This window comes from Citrus sinensis, chromosome 7 (genome assembly GCF_022201045.2).
Source record: "Citrus sinensis cultivar Valencia sweet orange chromosome 7, DVS_A1.0, whole genome shotgun sequence".
NCBI lineage: Eukaryota > Viridiplantae > Streptophyta > Magnoliopsida > Sapindales > Rutaceae > Citrus > Citrus sinensis.
Genome location: NC_068562.1, coordinates 19,711,832 through 19,729,103, shown reverse-complemented (window position 1 = coordinate 19,729,103; position 17,272 = coordinate 19,711,832). Strand labels below are relative to the sequence as shown.

At 37.4% G+C, this 17,272-nt stretch overlaps 1 non-coding gene across 1 annotated transcript; it reads left to right on the top strand.

Moving 5' to 3' along the window:
- Nucleotides 1-9,982: 9,982 nt before the first annotated feature.
- On the top strand, nt 9,983-10,086 carry LOC127899001 (small nucleolar RNA R71). Its single transcript, XR_008050769.1, has one exon. It is a non-coding gene; the product is annotated as a small nucleolar RNA R71 (small nucleolar RNA).
- The last annotated feature ends 7,186 nt before the right edge of the window (nt 10,087-17,272 follow it).

The following is a 17,272-nucleotide window of genomic DNA, read 5'->3' as shown; positions in this document are numbered from 1 at the left end:
TTTTAAAACAAATAGAAAATCATTGGGAATAGATTCAATGTTTTCTAAATTTTGATCATTGCTATCACCATTATCAGATTTGGATTCATTATCCGAATTGTCTTGTAATTGCTTTTGCAAAAGAAGTTGGATAGTTTCAGAATCACGTTTTTGTTTTTCTTTCAAATCCTTTATTTCAAGTTTAATGTCTTTGATTTCTTTTTGAATATCCTGAATTGTGGGTGTTGACTTTTTTGTTTTCTTTTTATCCAAAATCTGAGTAAGATCATAAGAATTCTTTTTAACAATTAGAAGTCTCGGCTTTATTAAAATCCAAAGTTTTCAAAAGTTTATCAAGATATTCTTTTTGAAGATTCGGATCAGAAATATGTTTTACAAGTTCAATAAATATTTCTTGGTCTTTAGTCAAAACATTGATTTTCTTTAAAAATGAATCAGATTCAGATTCACTATTGCTAGATGCAGAGTCATCTGAGTCAAATAGCTCATCAACTTGATATGGATCACTGTCTCCTGACATAGAAGACTCTGAATCAGAAGATTCGACAAAAAAGGGGGCTATTTTGGAAAGGATCTCATCATCGAGGTCAAGCTCATGAAGCTTTTTGTTCATCCTGCAGTAATTTGCAGTATGACCTTTCATGCCACACTTATGACATATAGCTTCTTTGTAATTGAAATGAGTCTTTGGTTTGGCTTTGAACTCTTTTTTAGAGAATTTGAGTTTCTTATAAGGCCTCGAAGGTTTCTTATAAGGAAGTTCTCTAAAATTACGAAAGGATTTCCTAAAATTTTTAGATTTGTAATGTTTCCTGCGAGGTTTAGTAGAACACTCACCATTACAATCTTTGGAGATAGGAGTTTTAAAGGGGTCATAATTGAATTGTTTACAGAAACTGCCTAACTCTTGTTTAGACTTCTTAAGTTCCCACTTAAGACGTTTCTGTAATTTCAAATCTTGAAAAATCTTTAAACCTTCTTTATTGACGAAACTGACAAGTTCACCGTAGGTAAGCTCGTCATAAGGAATACGGTTATCATAAAGGGCTTTAATAGAATTTCTTACTTTTTCACCTAGAAGGGTAGGTAATCCAGTAAGAAATTTTTCTTTCCAAGTAGTATGATTTGCATAATCTCTTAAAAATAATCTGGTAAAAAATGAGGTTTTGTAGCTTTGAAATTCACTAAGTTTCCTACATCTTAAATTATGTAGTAACTCAGCATTTTTATCACGAAGGTGTGAAGGGTCACCAATGGAATGGAGTGAAATGGTTAAAATTAGAGTAGCAACTGTTGTGCAAATTTTAATGTACTCGCAAGCGCACGAATCTATTATAGTATAGATCAATGGCGACGAGTGTCGATCCCACGAGGAGGTGGACTTTAATTGTGTAGAATTAATTTTGTAAATGGGTGATTGGATTTGTGGTGGAAATGATTTGGAATATGCTAAGACTTAAATTAAAATGGCAAGAATAAATTCTAAAATTGGAATAGAAATGGCGAGAATAAATTGAAGAGAAAATCTATTAAATTGACGTACTTGGGTATCTGGATCCGTATCAACATGCATCATGGGCTAAATAATCCGTATTAATGCCAATTAAATCATGAGGGGGGAATCCACACCTCATGAACCACGCTCTAATCAATATGGTTCTAAGGGCTTATCGTGCCAAATAATAATAACCTTATACTAGAGAGCCGGTGTAACCAAGGCGGTATCTAGACAAGATTATTATTATTTGTCGACGAGAAGTCAAAACATCCACAAAAACTAGAGGGGAAGAGAAAATAAATTTACCAAATTAAGCCCATGACACATGTTGAGACTTCACCTTCAACCCAAGCTTGAAAGAAAATTAGCCACTCATAATTGAACTAGGGGCAAAATAGGAATTTATTAAAATACGAAGAAAATACAAGATGGAGAGGGAATTACAGAAAATGGATCCCAAAAATGGATTCAGAGATATCAAATTAAGGGGGAGAGGCCCCCTTTTTATAGATACATGGAGTAAATCATGGCCATAGGATTAAAAACAGTTTGGACGCTCAGGATTGCGCCACGTCATCAGTCAACAGTACGTGGTTTGACCACGTGGATGAACAGTAACACAGTTTGACCCAGATGAATAGTAATGCGGTTTGACCCGGATGAACAGTAACGCGGTTTGGTTGAAAATAATCCTGTGTGATGCATGCACCGTACGCGAGATTTTTCGTCCACTGATATGCTGCCACGTCACCATCCGTCTATGTGAACAGTGTCGTGAACAGTAACGTATACAGTACCGTACACGTGAATAGTACCGTACATGTGAATAGTGCCATTTTTCCTTTTATGCTCCTCTCAAGGTTTTCGACTGTCCTGAGTTCAAAAGTGATGTCCGTTTTGCCGTCTGATCTCTCCTTTATTGTGAAATGACTATAATGCCCCTAAAATACATAAAATACTTAATTAAAATAAAACACATGTAATTAAATCACAAGAAGGTTAAATACATAAAAGTAAGGGTTGTTAGTAAGACTTGAAATGTAAAATGACGGTTTTCTCCTTTATAAATATGCATTTTCTAACACTCAACAGCAACAACATCCTGAATTGGATTGTTGAACTCATCAAAAATAGGGGCTCCATTTTCATTGACTTGAATGGAATTTAGAATGTCTAATTGTTGCTGATTAGTGAGAAGATGATCCCACTAACCTTTTAATTGACCAGTAAAACCAGCAATGATAGAGGAACTACACTCCATATTCAGCCATCTTCGACTCAAAAGTTGGAAAATGTATATTGATAGAGGAGAAATTAAAAAGAAGAAAAATAAACATAAACATATAATAAAGAAAAAGAAAATGTCTGAAATTTTTTTTTAGTTTTTTAATTTTTTTTTTTACGATGAAGATGCGTTTCTAGAGTCACTACACTCCATATTCAGCCATCTTCGACACAAAAAGTTAGCAACAATTAGTTTCTACAACAAAAATTAGTAAAAACTTAACCAAAATTCCACAATTGTCGACTATTCCCTCCCCCCAACCAGAACGAAACATTGTCCTCAATGTTTGAAAGGAAAGAAGTAGAGTTTAGAAGACATCACCTGGGTGGTGCAACACAGAAAACAATATTTACAAGCGGAGAGTTAAATCTAATTTGTACTTCTTACTGCGGCTACTGTTACCATCATTATTTGGGCGCTCCAACACAAAGGTCCAGGGGTCTGGCTCCGGTTTATAAGCTTGTAACAGATCAAGTAGCTCATTAGCAGTGTGAGCACAAATAAAGAGTTTTTTCACATTAGCGGGAATGAAATAGTTTTTTATTGCATGGTTAAGAAATGCGATAAAGCCATCATAAAAGTTATTGACATTTAACAAATCGATGGGTTTTTTGTGGATGTGCAGATGGGCCCAAGATGCTAGCGTGATAAGTGCCTCTAGTGTTGCAAGATCTCCTGGAAGGAAAATAAAAGCATCAGCATGATTAAGCATTTCAGTTATTCTTTCTTGCATACCTGAGACGACTAACTCTTCTCCAGTTGATGAGTCAGACGAACTGCCCAATGGTTTTAAGACTCTTGGGATGATGCCTAACACTTGACTTCATCTGATAAAAGCTGCTTCTGAGACCATTTTTGATAACCCTCGATTACCTCCTCCATACACCAAGTGTAATTTTCTCGCTGCTATGCTTCGACCAAGATCTATGGCTGCCTCAACGAACTCTTTATGTTTGCCATATGTAAATCCAGAAAGCACACAAATGTTCTTGAATTGTCTATTGGGAGTAGCTGACATTGTGATACTTCTAAAAAACAATTTGTGAGTGCTTGACAAAAAAGAAATCACATTTAAGAGTCTTGGTGATAGTGGGTCATGGTTGTGTATGAGGTAATATGTCAGTGTCAAATAACGCGTAAAGCACGTGGCTCGCAAGTCAAAAAGAAAACAGTAAAAAGGAAAAAGCAAACAGTAATAAAATTATTAAAGACAATAATGCAAACAATAAGACAATAGTGAAATAAAATAACAATAAAGTAAAAGGATATTTACAGGTAGTTGCGACTGTGGCTCACATCTTCCTCTGGTTTTACGTCCAGAAACGGCTTGAATGCCCTCTATGGGTCGAGGATAGGCTTCCTATCCAGTTTTCTTATAAACTGGCAAACAGGGTCGTTTATAGTCAGATTCCCGAGACTATATCGTGCATGCTCTTTCTGGAATAATGGCCATAACTGGAGAATCGCTCCTTGCACATATCCACTGGGATGCGTTTCAAGAGACAAAAGGATATCATCCAATGACTCCTTATTCAAGCCATCCCTAATGAATTGAATCTTATCTTCCCTGTTATCAGACACCATTCCTAAAGAACATGGGTTTTTATTGCAACTCATTCTGGCACACTTATGACAAGCAACAGAAATTCTTCGAGCTCATCGTTTTCTTGCATAATTTCCTTTACCACAACCAGGCATGTATGCAATAAATTTTGGAGGTAACTCACCTGCCGATCGTACTTTAGCCTCGATTAACCAACGGATGTCAGCAGGTATGTTATTCCTCATGAGTAATCGCATGCGTTCGGACCGAGCTTTATAGATCGTAAGGAGGGCATTCTGAGGAAGTGAAGGGAATCGCTTGCGAAGCTTCGCTAGAATCTCGTTTCTGTCCATACCTTCGCCTCAGAATATCAGTTATTATGGGAAACTGAAGTAACCGACTTGATTGTCACGGAGTACCGTTATCCGCCACTTCACCGGGGTAACAAACTAAAGCACACAAACAGAAAAACAAATTAAAACACACAAAGAAAATTAAAATCGTCCTCTTATTGAATTTACCTCAAGCTCCAACTGGATGTCGTAAACACTTCTCTCAATGTCTCTGAGTTGGCGTTCTAAACCCTCAACATAGGCTACTAACTCTGGTGGTTGTAGAGCCCAAATGCGTTGTGTTTTACAAAATTGAATCTGCCTTTTGAGATGAGTTTTGACACGTTGAAGTGGTTTAAGAATGTTCAGGAGGAACGGTCTAAGTATGAGACTCATGATTAAAAATGATAAGAGAAAACTTAATGGTAAAATAAACACACTTATGCAAAAACAATTTCAATTAGCAAAAGAATAATAATAAAAAGAAAGAAAGAAAAATCAAATCAACGAAAAGAAAAAAAATCAATTCAAATTTGGTGGGTCACTCAAATTTATTTCGGTGTCTTCTTCATGTGGTTGGTACTCTAGATATGGCTTTAATCTTTGACCATTAACTTTAAACGTGACACCGTTCTTTGGGTCTTTAATTTCAATTGCCCCATGTGGAAAAACAGTATGAACAATAAATGGGCCAGACCAACGAGAGCGTAACTTACCTGGGAATATGTGCAGGCGAGAATTGAATAAAAGCACTTTCTGACCTGGAGTGAACGATTTTCTCATAATTTGCTTATCATGGAAGACTTTCATTCGTTGCTTGTAAATCTTGGCATTTTCGTATGCATCATTACGAATTTCTTCAAGTTCTGCCAGCTGTAATCTTCTTTCTGAGCTGGCTTGCTGCATGTCAAAATTGAATTTCTTGATGGCCCAATACGCACGATGCTCGAGTTCCACAGGTAGGTGGCAAGCTTTTCCATACACTAGCCTGTAGGGTGACATCCCAATCGGGGTCTTGAAAGCCGTTCTATATGCCCATAAGGCATCATCAAGTCTTAATGACCAATCTTTTCTGTCTGGCCTCACCGTCTTTTCTAATATGTGCTTTATTTCTCGATTGGAGATCTCAACTTGGCCACTGGTTTGCGGATGATACGGAGTCGCCACTTTGTGTGTGATTGAATACTTTGTCAAAAGAGCTTTGAATGCTTTGTTACAAAAGTGGGCACCACCATCACTGATTATTGCTCGAGGGAATCCAAAGCGTGAAACAATGTTGCTTTTAAAAAATGCTATCACCACCTTGTGATCATTGGTCCTACATGAAATTGCTTCTACCCATTTTGATACGTAGTCAACAGCAACCAATATGTATTGATGGCCAAAAGACGGGGGAAAGGGTCCCATGAAGTAGATACCCCATACGTAAAAAATCTCAACCACTAAAATTGGATTTAGTGGCATCATGTTCCTTCGTGTAATGCTCCCCATTCGTTGACACCTATCACATGAAGAACAGAAAGTGTAAGCATCTCGAAATATAGTTGGCCAATAGAAACCACATTGTAAAACTTTAGTCGCTGTTTTCTTAGCACTGAAATGGCCTCCACAAGCTTGTTCATGGCAGAATGAAAGGATATTCTGAATTTCACTTTCTGGGACACATCGTCTAACAATTTGGTCTGCACAATACTTGAACAAATACGGGTCATCCTAAAAGAAATTATTTATCTCTGCAAAGAATTTAGCCTTGTCTTGCTTGGTCCAATGCTCTGGAAGTTTACCTGTAACAAGATAATTAACTATATCAGCATACCAAGGTAATACTTTCACATTCATTAATTGTTCATCTGGAAATGACTCATTCAATGGTAATGATTCTGTAATTGTGTCAAAATGGAGACGAGAGAGGTGGTCCGCCACAACATTTTCTGTCCCTTTTTTATCTTTGAATTCCAAGTCAAATTCCTGCAAAAGTAACACCCAACGAATTAGTCTGGCTTTTGCATCTTTCTTTGTGAGAAGATATTTAAGAGCAGCATGATCCGTGAATATAATTATTTTACAACCAATGAGATATGATCAAAATTTTTCCAATGCAAACACTACTGCTAGCATTTCTTTTTCAGTAGTTGAATAGTTCAACTGTGCATCATTCAATGTCATACTAGCATAATAAATAACATGGGGAATTCGATCAACTCTTTGTCCTAATACTGCTCCTACTGCATAATCAGATGCATCACACATGAGTTCAAATGGTAAGCTCCAGTTCGGGGCCTGAATGATGGGTGATGATGTCAACAACTGTTTTAATTTTTCAAACGCCACAAGACATGAATCATTAAAGACAAAAGGTGCATCCTTAGCAAGTAAATTGCATAAGGGTCTAGAAACTTTGCTAAAATCTTTAATGAAACGTCTATAGAAACCAGCATGCCCAAGGAAAGATCTTACTTCTCTGGCTGTTTTGGGTGGAGGAAGATTAGAAATGAGATCCACCTTGGCTTTGTCAACCTCAATACCTTTGCTCGAAATGATGTGACCGAGAACAATACCTTGTTTTACCATAAAATGACACTTCTCCCAATTTAAGACCAAGTTCTTCTTGACACATCTCTGCAAAACTAGTGTTAGATGATGTAAACATTGATCAAATGAATCACCAAAGATAGAAAAATCATGCATAAAGACTTCAAGAAATTGTTCAACCATATCAGAAAAAATGCTTAGCATGCATCGTTGAAATGTAGCAGGTGCATTACATAATCCAAATGGCATTCTCCTATATGCAAATGTGCCAAAAGGGCAAGTGAAAGTAGTTTTCTCTTGATCTTTTGGTGCTATGGGAATCTGATTATATCCTGAGTAGCCATCTAGAAAGTAATAAAATTCATGGCCTGCTAATCTATCAAGCATTTGATCAATAAATGGTAAAGGAAAATGGTCTTTACGTGTGACAGAATTCAACTTCCTATAATCAATACATACACGCCATCCTGTAGTTACTCTAGTGGGTATCAATTCATTATCAGCATTCGTAACTACTGTGACTCCTGACTTTTTGGGGACAACTTGCACAGGACTGACCCATGAACTATCAGAAATGGGGTAAATGATACCTGCGTCTAATAGCTTAAGGACTTCAGTTCTAACAACTTCTTTCATGTTATGATTTAACCGACGTTGCATTTCCCTAGTAGATTTAGCATTTTCATCAAGGTGAATGTAATGCATGCAGTCTACTGGGTTTATACCTTTTATGTCTGCTATGGTCCATCCTAATGCTCCTTTGTGCTCTTTTAAAACATCCAACAACTTACCTTTTTGTTTGTCATTGAGGGATGATGAGATGATTACCGGCAAAGTGCTTTCTTCTCCCAAAAACGCATATTCCAAAGTGTTGGGTAATGGTTTGAGCTCGGGTTTCGGTGGTGATTCTGATGATGGAATGAGTTGCTTCTCTGATGGTGCTAGTTGCTCAACTCTTGACTTCCATTTATTAGTGTCCATAGATGGTGCTGAGTCAAGCAGGGCGTTGACCTCATCGACCGATCTGTCAATATCAAAATCCAAACCAAAGTGAGTTAAACATGTTTGTAAAGGATCATCACTAAGGTTTGAAACAAAAGTATCATCAACTAATGCTTCAATTAAATCCACATCAACAATTCCATCATCTGCACTGTGAGGTTGTTTGGCAATGTTGAAGATGTTCAGCTCCATAGTCATGTTGCCGAAGGACAACTGCATATTTCCAGTCCTGAATTGAATGTGAGCATCCGCAGTTGCCAAGAAAGGTCGACCTAGGATAATGGGGATGTGCTTCCTTAAATCCTGTATTGGTTGAGTGTCAATTACAATGAAATCAACAGGAAAATAAAACTTGTTTACCTGGATAAGCACGTCCTCCACAATACCACGAGGTATTTTTGTGGATCGATCTGCAAGCTGTAACACCACTGGAGTTGGGTGTAATTCTCCAAGTCCAAGTTTCACAAATATTGAATAAGGCAACAAATTTACACTAGCTCCTAAATCCAACAAAGCATTCTCAATTGTGTGGTTCCCTATGCTACATGAGATAGTGGGGGAGCCTGGGTCTTTGCATTTTAAAGGAATTTTATGTTGGAGTATAGAACTAACGTTTTCTGTTAAAAAAGCCTTCTTTTGAACATGCATATTTCTCTTTTTAGTACAAAGGTCTTTAAGAAACTTGGCATAAGATGGAACTTGTTTAATAGCATCAAGCAAAGGGATGTTAACACTTACCTGTTTGAAGATTTCAGGAATCTCACCTGTGGATTTTCCCTTCTTTCCTTTAGCTAACCTCTGGGGAAATGGAGCTTTCGGAACATATTCTCGTGGGTTGGTTTCTTCTTTCTCCTCCGGTGGTGAGTCCTCAACACTCACAGGAACAATTTGATTTTTTTTTGTCACCGGCATCTCCACTTTGTTGTCGACTTCTTTTCCTTTTCGCAAGGTCATTACTGCTTTGACCTCTCCATGCTGCTGTGGTGAACTGGTACTTGCTTCATGCACTCCTTTAGGATTAGGTACTGGTTGACTTGGAAACTTGCCTTTCTCAACAGTCATTGCCAAGGTCTGAACTGAAGAAGCAAGTTGTCCCACCATCTTCTCGAGGCTTGAAACTGATTGAGCTTGTGAGTTGAAGCCTGCTCTCAACTCATTTCGTAGTCCATCAATGGTGCGATTCTATTGCTCAATCGTGGAGTGAGTAAGATTTTTGAAATTCTAGAATGAATCCTCCCATGGTCTAGGTTGAGAGTAGTTTTGGTTCTGATTGTATAGTCTGAATGGGGGCTGAGAGGCTTGAGGATTTTGAGGAATTGGTGGAGCTGGAGCTGCTGGTCCATTCTGTTGGAATCCTTGAGACCATGAAAAATTGGGGTGGTCTCTCCATCCAGGGTTATATGTGTTGTGAGTATGGGTTGTAATTTGATGGCTTTCTCATTACACCTATGGCATTGGCTTGATCTGAGTATGAGTCATGGTCATGTGGTTCTGTTGATTTAGCAGTCGATAACGATGCTATTTGTCGAGCAAGACCTTCAACCATCTCCTTGACTTCTTTGATTCCTGAAGTTGATTCGCCAATTTGAACCTCATTCACTCCTTTAATTTTTCTAGTAGTCCTGAGTGATCGACTCCGTTGTTGGGAATTATCCGCTTGTCGCTGGAAGAATTTTCAAATTTCTGATGCAGTTTTTGACATTAGCTCTCCTCCACTTGTTGCCATTAGCCATTCTTGCACATTCGGCAATAATCCCTCCAAAAAGTATTGGCATTGGTGCCATTTCTCGTACCCATGATGTGGACACTTCAAGAGTAGCCCATTGAATCGCTCCCATGTTTCGAAAAATTGCTCGTCCTCTCTCTGGGTAAACTCCGAGATTTCCCTGCGAATAGCATTGGTTTTATATGAAATGCAAGTTATGCAACCCAAGAGGGGGGGTGAATTGGGATTTTAAATTTTATGCAATACAATTCGCACAACAATTTAATCTACCGCCTTAATCAAATCAAAAACAATAAATTCAATCAAGTACAATATTAAAAGAGTAAGGGAAGAGAAAACGAACACAAGGATTTTTACGTGGTTCGGCTATCCCCGCCTACGTCCACGCCTCCAAGCTCACCCGGCTTGAGGATTTCACTATCCAAGCCTCCCAAGGCTTCAAATGTTTACAATTGACTTCCAAGGTGTCAATGAACCTTTACAACAAGAGATTATATCCCCAATCTCTTCACCCCAAGTGTTTCCTGTTGTGCAAATTTTAATGTACTCGCAAGCGCACGAATCTATTGTAGTGTAGATCAATGGTGACGAGTGTCGATCCCACGAGGAGGTGGATTTTAATTATATATAGAATTAATTTTGTAAATGGGTGGTTGGAATTATGGTGGAAATGATTTGGAATATGCTAAAACTTAAATTAAAATGGCGAGAATAAATTCTAAAACTGGAATTAAAATGGCGAGAATGAATTGAAGAGGATTCTATTGAAATGACGTACTTGGGTATTTGGATCCGTATCAACATGCATCATGGGCTAAATATTCCTTATTAATACCAATTAAATCATGAGGGGGGAATCCACACCGCATGAACCACGCTCTAATCAATATGGTGCTAAGGGCTTATCGTACCAAATAATAATAACCTTATACTAGAGAGCCGGTGTAACCAAGGCGGTATCTAGACAAGATTAGTATTATTTGTCGACGAGAAGTCAAAACATCCACAAAAATTAGAGGGGAAGAGAAAGTAAATTTACCAAATTAAGCCCATGACACATGTTGAGACTTCACCTTCAACCCAAGCTTGAAAGAAAATTAGCCACTCATAATTGAACTAGGGGCAAAATGGAAATTTATTAAAATACGAAGAAAATACAAGATGGAAAAGGAATTACAGAAAATGGATCCCAAAAATGGATTCAGAGATATCAAATTAGGGGGGGAGGCCCCCTTTTTATAGATACATGGAGTAAATCATGGCCATCGGATTAAAAATAGTTTGGACGCTCAGGATTGCGCCACGTCATCAGTCAACAGTCCACGGTTTGACCACACGGATGAACAGTAACACGGTTTGACCCGACTTTGAACAGTAACGCGGTTTGACCCGGATGAACAGTAACGCGGTTTGGTTGAAAATAATCCTGTGTGATGCATGCACCGTACGCGAGATTTTTCGTCCACTGATATGCTGCCACGTCACCATCAACAGTACATAAGAATTTTAGTCCAACAGGATCGTGACACCTCATCAGTCAATGCCACATCATCGGTCAATGCCACGTCATCATCCGTCTATGTGAACAGTGTCGTGAACAGTAACGTATACAGTATCGTACACGTGAATAGTACCGTACATGTGAATAGTGCCATTTTTCCTTTTATGCTCCTCCTAAGGTTTTCGACCGTCCTGAGTTCAAAAGTGATGTCCGTTTTGCCGTCTGATCTCTCCTTTATTGTGAAATGACTATAATGCCCCTAAAATACATAAATTACTTAATTAAAATAAAACACACGTAATTAAATCATAAGAATGTTAAATACATAAAAGTAAGGGTTGTTAGTAAGACTTGAAATGTAAAATGACGGTTTTCTCCTTTATAAATATGCATTTTCTAACACTCAACACACCCCCCAACCAGCTTATTGCTAGTCCCTAGCAAATAAAGCGAAAACAAAATTCAAATTCAAAATAATTTTTTTTTTTGTTTTAATAGAAACACTCGTATTTATTCCATCAGATTAATGATAGCAATCAAATAAAAGTATAAGCATTATCTCCAGTCTAAAGCAACATCACACCCACATCAACCATCCACATGAATTAGCCCAGTAGACTTTGTTTTAGCTACTCTCAAGAATGACATGTCAAACCCCAAAATCTCACTGGAAGTAGTGACACTCTCACAAATAAATTAATCCCAATAAAAATAGTCACTCCAATGAATGGTAATTGAGAGAGAAAATAATAAAGAAGTGATATCACATGCTCTCACCAAGATGAAATAAATATGCCCTCAGCTTAGAAATAATACGATCTCAAGTCAAATAAAATGTTAGTCAACCCACTTTATTTATCTTTTTTTTTTTTAATTATGCATCACTACATCTTTTTAGCCCATATAACTAGCTTCTACTTCAAACTATAGTTCCCTAAAATCAAGAAGGACTTTTATTAGGACGAAACGTAGGCTAGGGACATGGCTAACAAAGAAGGAAAATAAGGAAAACAAAGTGTATGTTTGAGAAAAATGCAGAGAATTTTTTTTTTTTTTTTTTTGGAAGTTGCAAGGTGGATTTCACCTATTTTTATTCTTTTGAAACAACAACTTTTGTTTTTGTTTTTGTTTTTTTTTGTTTTTTTTTGTTTTTATTTGGCATAACTTCACTGGACAAAATAATTATTTACATTTTCTCAAACATACATAGGTGATGGAACTTATAAGATATCAGGTAATACTCCAAATCGGAGTGGGTCAAGATGATAAGTTGACAAAGAAAATGTTTTTTTTTTTTTTAAAGGCTCAAAAGGGTTAACTATGGATATTAAATAAAAGGGATGGCTTGAAAGGCTCAAACGGATCAAAGATGGCCTCTCCATCGTCTTTTAGGGCTCTAAATAATTTTCCATATCTACTAGTTAGATGGGCCTCCAAATGTAGCAACACACTCTTTTTTTTCTTTTTTTTTTCTTTTTTTTTTACCATTTTTTTTAAAGGGTTAACTCAAAAGAAATGTAGAGATCGTGTATAAAATAATAAACTGCTAAGCTGTATAGAGAATGGGCAAAAGGGTTACTCTCCAAGAAAATGATAGGCTCAACAACTCACTTGGCACTTATTTATGACATGTTCATTCCTTCAAGCAACTCATATTTGTCTCCGACATCAACATGTAAAGTAGCAAACATAGCGTAACATCACTTAAGACCAAAGATAATACAAATAATAAAATTTGAAATTAATCATGTCATCCAATGTTAAAACAAATAACACAAATTTGTTTTTTTAACAACATTCTACCCCCCAACCTATTCTAAACATGAAAGAAAAATATGCATGCAGGAATGTGAAAATGATGTAGAAAAATTTATTAGAAAAAAAATTTTTTTTTTTTTTTTTTAACTAAGAAGATGCGTTTCTAGAGGCACTACACTCCATATTCAGCCATCTTTGACTCAAAAGTTGGAAAATGTATATTTATAGAGGAGAAATTAAAGAAGAAAAATAAACATAAACACATAATAAAGAAAAAGAAAATGTCTGAAATTAATTTTTTTTTGAATTTTTTTTTGAATTTGTTTTTAAACAATGAAGATGCGTTTCTAGAGTAACTACACTCCATATTCAGCCATCTTCAACACAAAAAGTTAGCAACAGTTAGTTTCTACAACAAAAAATTAGTAAAAACTTAACCAAAATTCCACAATTGTCGACTATTCCCTCCCCCCAACCAGAACGAAACATTGTCCTCAATGTTTGAAATGAAAGAAGTAGAGTTTAGAAGACATCACCTGGGTGGTACAACACAGAAGAAAATATTTACAGGCGGAGAGTTAAATCTAATTTGTACTTCTTACTGCGGCTACTGTTACCATCATTATTTGGACGCTCCAACACAAAGGTCCAGGGGTCTGGCTCCGGTCGATAAGCTTGTAACATATCAAGTAGCTCATTAGCAGTGTGAGCACAAATAAAGAGTTTTTTCGCATTAGAGGGAATGAAATAGTTTTTTATTGCATGGTTAAGAAATGCGATAAAGCCATCATAAAAGTTATTGACATTTAACAAACCGATGGGTTTCTGGTGGATGTGCAGATGGGCCCAAGATGCTAGTGTCATAAGTGCCTCTAGTGTTGCAAGATCTCCTGGAAGGAAAACAAAAGCATCAGCATGATTAAGCATTTCAGTTATTCTTTCTTGCATACCTGAGACGACTAACTCTTCTCCAGTTGATGAGTCAGACGAACTGCCCAATGGTTTTAGGACTCTTGGGATGATGCCTAACACTTGACTTCCTCTGATAAAAGCTGCTTCGGAGACCATTTTTGATAACCATCGGTTACCTCCTCCATACACCAAATGTAAATTTCTCGCTGCTATGCTTCGACCAAGATCTATGGCTGCCTCAACGAACTCTTTATGTTTGCCATAGGTAAATCCAGAAAGCACACAAATGTTCTTGAATTGTCTATTGGGAGTAGCTGCCATTGGAATATTTCTCAAAAACAATTTGTGAGTGTTTGACAAAAGAAATCACATTTAAGAGTCTTGGTGATAGTGGGTCACAGCTGTGAATGAGGTAACATGTTAGTGTCAAATAACGCATGAAGCACATGGCTCGCGAGTCAAAAAGAAAACAGTAAAAAGGAAAAAGCAAACAGTAATAAAATTATTAAAGACAATAATGCAAACAATAAAACAACAGTGAAATGAAATAAAATAACAGTAAAGTAAAAGGATATTTACACGTAGTTGCGACTGTGGCTCACATCTTCCTCTGGTTTTACGTCCAGAAACGGCTTGAACGCCCTCTATGGGTCGAGGATAGGCTTCCCATCCAGTTTTCTTATAAACAGGCAAACAGGGTCGTTTATAGTCAGATTCCCGAGACTATATCGTGCATGCTCTTTCTGGAATAATGGCCATAACTGGAGAATCGCTCCTTGCACATATCCACTGGGATGCGTTTCAAGAGACAAAAGGATATCATCCAATGACTCCTTATTCAAGCCATCCCTAATGAATTGAATCTTATCTTCCCTGTTATCAGACATCATTCCTAAAGAACATGGGTTTTTATTGCAACTCATTCTGGCACACTTATGACAAGCAACAGAAATTCTTCGAGCTCGTCGTTTTCTTGCATAATTTCCTTTACCACAACCAGGCATGTATACAATAAATTTTGGAGGTAACTCACCTGCCGATCGTACTTTAGCCTCGATTAACCAACGGATGTCAGCAGGTATGTTATTTCTCATGAGTAATCGCATGCGTTCGGACCGAGCTTTATAGATCGTAAGGAGGGCATTCTGAGGAAGTGAAGGGAATCGCTTGTGAAGCTTCGTTAGAATCTCGTTTCTGTCCATACCTTCGCCTCAGAATATCAGTTATTATGGGAAACTGAAGTAACCGACTTGATTGTCACGGAGTACCGTTATCCGCCATTTCACCGGGGTAACAAACTAAAGCACACAAACAGAAAAACAAATTAAAACACACAAAGAAAATTAAAATCGTCCTCTTATTGAATTTACCTCAAGCTCCAACTGGATGTCGTAAACACTTCTCTCAATGTCTCTGAGTTGGTGTTCTAAACCCTCAACATAGGCTACTAACTCTGGTGGTTGTAGAGTCCAAATGCGATGTGTTTTACAAAATTGAATCTGTCTTTTGAGATGAGTTTTGACACGTTGAAGTGGTTTAAGAATGTTCAGGAGGAACGGTCTAAGTATGAGACTCATGATTAACAATGATAAGAGAAAACTTAATGGTAAAATAAACACACTTATGCAAAAACAATTTCAATTAGCAAAAGAATAATAATAAAAAGAAAGAAAGAAAAATCAAATCAACGAAAAGAGAAAAAAAAATCAATTCAAATTTGGTGGGTCACTCAAATTTATTTCGGTGTCTTCTTCATGTGGTTGGTACTCTAGATATGGCTTTAATCTTTGACCATTAACTTTAAACGTGACACCGTTCTTTGGGTCCTTAATTTCAATTGCCCCATGTGAAAAAACAGTATGAACAATAAATGGGCCAGACCAACGAGAGCGTAACTTACCTGGGAATATGTGCAAGCGAGAATTGAATAAAAGCACTTTCTGACCTGGAGTGAACGATTTTCTCATAATTTGCTTATCATGGAAGACTTTCATTCGTTGCTTGTAAATCTTGGCATTTTCGTATGCATCATTGCGAATTTCTTCAAGTTCTGCCAGTTGTAATCTTCTTTCTGAGTTGGCTTGCTGCATGTCAAAATTGAATTTCTTGATGGCCCAATACGCACGATGCTCGAGTTCCACAGGTAGGTGGCAAGCTTTTCCATACACTAGCCTGTAGGGTGACATCCCAATCGGGGTCTTGAAAGCCGTTCTATATGCCCATAATGCATCATCAAGTCTTAATGACCAATCTTTCCTGTCTGGCGTCACCGTCTTTTCTAATATGTGCTTTATTTCTCGATTGGAGATCTCAACTTGGCCACTGGTTTGCGGATGATACGGGGTCGCCACTTTGTGTGTGATTGAATACTTTGTCAAAAGAGCTTTGAATGCTTTGTTACAAAAGTGGGCACCACCATCACTGATTATTGCTCGAGGGAATCCAAAGCGTGAAACAATGTTGCTTTTCAAAAATGCTATCACCACCTTGTGATCATTGGTCCTACATGGAATTGCTTCTACCCATTTTGATACGTAGTCAACAGCAACCAATATGTATTGATGGCCAAAAGAAGGGGGAAAGGGTCCCATGAAGTCGATACCCCATACGTCAAAAATCTCAACCACTAAAATTGGATTTAGTGGCATCATGTTCCTTCGTGTAATGCTCCCCATTCGTTGACACCTATCACATGAAGAACAAAAAGTGTAAGCGTCTCGAAATAGTGTTGGCCAATAGAAACCACATTGTAAAACTTTAGTCGCTGTCTTCTTAGCACTGAAATGGCCTCCACAAGCTTGTTCATGGCAGAATGAAAGGATATTCTGAATTTCACTTTCTGGGACACATCGTCTAACAATTTGATCCGCACAATACTTGAACAAATACGGGTCATCCCAAAAGAAATTCTTTATTTCCGCAAAGAATTTGATCTTGTCTTGCTTGGTCCAATGCTCTGGAAGTTTACCTGTAACAAGATAATTAACTATATCAGCATACCAAGGTAATACTTCCACACTCATTAATTGTTCATCTGGAAATGACTCATTTAATGGTAATTGTTCTATAATTGTGTCAAAATGGAGACGAGAGAGATGGTCCGCCACAACATTTTCTGTCCCTTTCTTATCTTTGAATTCCAAGTCAAATTCCTGCAAAAGTAACACCCAACGAATTAGTCTA